Raw genomic sequence first — 5,562 nt, forward strand, 5'->3', positions numbered from 1 at the left:
AGAGGAGATAGAGAAACTCTGTTAACTGATGGTATGTGGAGGGGATTATAATCAATGTAATGAAACAAGGTATATGAATGTTTGAATGTGAAACCGATGATGTGCCCTGAAAACTTTCACTCAATCCACAATAAAAACCTTAAAAAAAAAAACAAAAAAAAAAACCATGCTGGCAAGAAGGCAAGGGGGAGACATATATAAAACCCCGAAAGAAAAAAACTGTCACCAAAGAATCCTCTACCCAGCAAAGTTATCAATCAAATACAATGGTGGAATCAAAAAATTCCAGGATACACAGAAGCTAGGGATTTTTCCAAAGCCAACCCTGCTATGAAAAACATCCTAAAGGAAGTTCTGTGGACTGAGAACCAACAAGAACAGACAACAACCAGATAATGACGTACATGGAAGCATCACCCTGAACTCAATTGACAAATGGAAGAGAACACAATAAACTTATAAAAACAGAGGATCTGGGAGGTCAGTCTGTGATCAAAACAATTACAATGTGAAAGAAGGTAAACACATCGGAAAGAGATCCAGGTGGTGAGAAGGTCAGGTAGATTACAGGATAAATAGACTGTCTTAAGTGGAGGGAAGAGTTAATTGAATATAAGGTAACCTCAACAGTGGGGTTAAGATGTGGGATTTAGATCGGATATTGGGGAGGGCAATACAAGAAGAGGGGAGAAGGCAGAAGAACAAGATAGATAGGGGAACACTGAGACAGGTTTGCATGGTCTAAATAGGACAGAGGTAAATAGTGATGCATGCTCAAACCTGGAACAACAGGGCTCTGTGATACAGGAATCTAGGCATAGTTTGAAGAGGGGAAATAATACTAAAATGCTTGACTGTCTTATGAATAATGGTTTCCCTTGCATACTGTTATAAAATAGACACTTGAGAGGGATAGAAAGGAATGTTGGGTAACATGATTAGAGAAAACATGTAAGCCCATCTTCATCCTATAACTGATTGGAATACCTAAAAGGGGTTTTAGAACTTGCCCAACGAAATAGGCTTCTTGCAAAGCCTTTGCAGAGTATAGGACCTTAGGTGGAATCCTTGAGTTCCAACCAGAACCTTATGAGGTGGGACGTTCCCACTAGAAAGGACAAGCAGATCAGCCTGGAACAGCTAGAGCAATAGAAAATACATCTTCAAAGAAAGATCATCAGGAAAAACCCACAACAAAAATGTCAGCATGATTGGCTACTACAAGAATAAGCAATCTGTTTACCAGGAAACCATCAAGGCAAGAATCAAGTTCCTTCAGGACAAACTCCCCTCTAAGACTGCTTGCTGGCAACCACACTGGTCTACTGGTGAGTTGAAGAGGATGGGGAAAGGAAGCAATGAAGAAAGGGGCTGAGTTCAACTACAGTCCATTGACTCCCGTTGACCTGGAGATGAGAGAGAGAAGAGGAAGGGCTAGTTGGTCCAAAGTGTGATGAGACATGGGGACACTTGAGCCCATGGGCTAGGACATAGTCACAGAGGACTCTAATCATTGTAATGTAACAAGGTGTATTTTTTTTAATGTAAAACTGATGATCTGCCCTATAAACTTTCACTTAATCCACAATAATAACCTTAAAAAAAATAAAAATATAGCAGCAGTATTTATAATAGCAAAACGATGGATCCAGCTAATATGAAGTGAGGGGAAATACACAAGAACACCCAAACTTGTAGACAGTACCCATTTGACCTAGCCTCAATGGCTTGATAATCAGAACTCGACTAGAGGAAGATTACAACAACAAGAAAATGTTTTTGATAAAGGAAAGGAGGGTAGTAAAAAGCTACAATTTGATGATCCTGACCTATCCTCAATGAGGTAGTAACTCACAATACCAACAGAGAGGGAAGGAGTCTTCACATCAAGTATCAATGGTATTCCCGCTGTACACAGGGTAGACAGGGACGGTCAACTTAGACACTGGCTACCTAAAATGAGGGGAGTGATAAAGGCACAAAGTGATTGGCTTACAAGGTTTTGAAAGGGAGTTTAGTTTAACAGTATAGGGGGGAAGAAAGAGTCCCCACTGAATAATTTTCATCTTGTCTAGATGGGTCTGGTGAAAAGAGATGGGAATAAAATGATTCAATAGTGAATAATTGTTATCATTATTATAAATAAAAATGATTCAATAGTGAATAATTGTTATAACTAATTGTGACTGTCACTGTTGTAAAGGTAGAAGCTTTGTTAACAAAAACAGGGGAGTGGTTAATCTTACAGTCCAGAAACAGAGGACCCTAGGACGATCAAGGGAGAAGAGCACAAGCAGAATGTGGGACCTTATCCAGAGAAGCAGCTGACGCCAGAGAGAGGGGGAACGGCTGAGGACTCTAGATTCATGAGAAAAGAGGGACTAAGAGCTGGTGGCCAGGAAGCTGACTTACATATTGTGCCCTTTGGTGGTATAAATTATTATGCATACCTGAGTGGTTTAAAAAAAAACAAAAACCTAAAGTGAATAGAGAGAAATACTGGTAACTGACGGTACATGGAGGGGACTTTAATCATTGTAAGGTAACAAGGTGTATGATTTTTTAATGTAAAACTGATGATCTGCCCTATAAACTTTCACTTAATCCACAATAATAACCTTAAAAAAATAAAAATATAGCATCAGTATTTACAATAGCAAAACGATGGAGACAGCCTAAGTGTCCATCAACTGAAGAATGGATAAACAAACTGTGATATATACACACAATGGAATACTCAGCTACCTTGAAGAATAACAAGGAAGCTGCAAGCCACTGCATAACATGGATGAACCTTGAGGACACTGTTGTTGCTAAGTGCCAGTTGACCGGACCCATAGCTACCCTATACAGGGTTTCTGAGGCTGTAAATCTTTACGGGATCAGAAAGCCTCATCTTTCTCCCACGGATCAGCTGGTAGTTTCAAACTGCTGACCTTAAGGTTCGCAGCCCAATTCGTAATGACTATGCTACCAGAGCTCCTTTTAAGGACATTATGTTGAGTGAAATTAGTCAGTCACAAAAGGACAAATACTGCATAGGACCACTACTGTACAAGACTGAGAAAAAGAACGCAAACTAGGGGGGAGGGGGGGTGATTCTTTGCTGGTTGCTGAGATGTAGGGGGTGGGGTGATGGGAAGGAGGAGGGGAAGGTAGAGTAGAGGGCAAGGAATAGACACAGGAAGGATAATTTGGTTGCTGTGGAGGGAGGCAATAAGCAAGAGGGGGGAGGGGAATGAAAGAACAAAAGACAAGAAAACAATTAGGCAGGTTTGCATGGGCTAAGCGGGACAGAGGTAAATAATGATGTATGCATACCCTTGGAACAACATGGCTCTGGGATATAGGGATTGAGACATGGTTGGAATGGGGAAAAAGGAGGAAATGATGTTAAGATGCTTGGCTGTCTTTTGAATCTTAGTTTCCCTGACATAGCATTATAAAATAGACACTTAAGGGGGAGAGAAAGGAATAGCCAGAAATATCATCATAGAAAGCTTGTAAGTCCATCTTCTGCCCATAACTGATTAGAATATCTAAAATGGGGCTACAACGTGCAGTGCCGAGTAGTATACCATCTGTCTAGCAGGTGCTGATTAAAGGAGATGCAGATAGGTCTCTTGTGACACAATAGTGAATAATTGTTATCAGGACTGATTTTGAGGGTTGGAAATGTAAAAGTAGCCATTTTGTAGCAAAAGGAGGGGAGTGATTGACTTTGCAGTCTAAGAGGAGAGGTCCCTGGGAGTGCTGGACCCTACCCAGAGAAGCAGTAACGCCAGAGATGAGGCAGAGACGATGATGTGGTGAGATGGAGTGGCTAGGGACTTTACACCCAGAGAGGGAGAGGGGTTGTGTGCTGACAACCGGGAGGCAGGCTTGCAGGGTATACCCTTTGGTTGGTTGATAATGCATGGAGGAGACTGTAACCATGGCAATGAAAGGATATACAATAGAATGAATGTAAAACTAATGTTATCCCATGTAAACTATCATATAATTCACTGTAAAACATTTAATAAATAAATAAATTTGGGTAGAGCTGAAGATGACAAAAGATGAGTCTGGGTTGACCAGGGAAAATGGAAAGTCTTTTGTGGACAACATCCTTTGTCTCATGACCCATCAAGAAAGGTATTTTACAAAACAAGAGGATTTAGGACACAGCTCAGCAGTTTTGGGCTATCATACATGGAGAGTTATAGATGTTAGATGGCCAAGGTGAATACAAAACATAAGGGAAACTACTAGGAAGTGGCAAGGGCACAGTTACCTTGGGGCAGCTGATAACCTTGGGACCTGCTCAAGGAAACTATAGCACTATGGGGCTCACCTACAAGAAAAGGGTATGGGACACAAAGCATCGTTCACTTAACACCTGCTCTCAGGACCTTAGGCACACTACTTCAATGAGTCGTCACAACAATAAGCATGACCAGTACCACTTTATTGGTGGCAATAGGCTGAGGTCACAATGCATATGGAGAAGGAAGTCCTCATTTGAGGCCAAATGCCTGAAGAAGTAGGTGTTTGTAGGTGGCCCAACCTGGGTTTCTGAGCATAACACCCGGACATCACAAATAGACAATATCAAACCTGTGAGGTGGCATATATTATCCTGACGGGCCCACCATGTTCTCCTCCAACGACCAGGTCGCGCTCACCATCTTCCAAAACCGTTGCCATCAACCGAAAAGCACATAAAACGCCTAGTTGCACTGAATGAGGGCGCCAAGTGCGATTGCGCACTGGGTTGCGGCGCCAAAGATAGTGGGTACGCATGCGCCCAACTCTACCAGGGTGTTTCTGGTACTCATGGGAGGTTACGTGGATACGTGGATCATCTAGACGGAATAGGAGTGGAGAGGGTGGGAAAGTATGGAGAAGGAAGGAGGAGGAGGAAGGGCTTGCAGCTTGTCACCATGGGAAAATTTGTAATTTTGCATTAAATTGTTAAAAATTTGTTGCATACCAAAAATTTCACCAATTAAAGTGTTTCGTTTAAGGGCATTTAATACATTCACAAGAATGCAGCCATCAGTCTTTAATAACATCATCCCGGAAGAAACCTTAATGCCCACTAGCTGTCACTCCAATTTTCCATATACCCCTGCAACCATCCCCTGGCAAACTCTAGTTTCTATCTATATGTTGTTGTTAGGTGCCATCGAGTCGGTACTGACTCATAGAGACCTTATGCACAGCAGAACGAAACACTGCCCAATCCTAGGCCAATCTCACTACTGTTGGAACGCTTGAGTCCATCGATGCTGCTACATAGACTTGCCCATTCTAGAAGCTTTATATAAACTAAATCATAAAATATGTAGCCTTTATGCTTGGTTTCTGTCATTTAGCATAGTGTTTTCATAGTTCATATAAGCCGTAGCACGTATTGGAGTTTCCTTACTTTATGTGTCTGTATAATCCCTTATACTGACATACTTTCATCATTCCTTGAACATTTGGGTTATTCCCAATAGTAATTTATGCCTATTGGGATATTTTTTCTGATCCAGGTAACACTAAGCTAAGGGTTTTAGAGTATTATTAATTTTA

The sequence above is a fragment of the Chrysochloris asiatica genome, unplaced genomic scaffold (assembly GCF_000296735.1).
Source record: "Chrysochloris asiatica unplaced genomic scaffold, ChrAsi1.0 scaffold00197, whole genome shotgun sequence".
Taxonomy (NCBI): Eukaryota; Metazoa; Chordata; class Mammalia; order Afrosoricida; family Chrysochloridae; genus Chrysochloris; species Chrysochloris asiatica.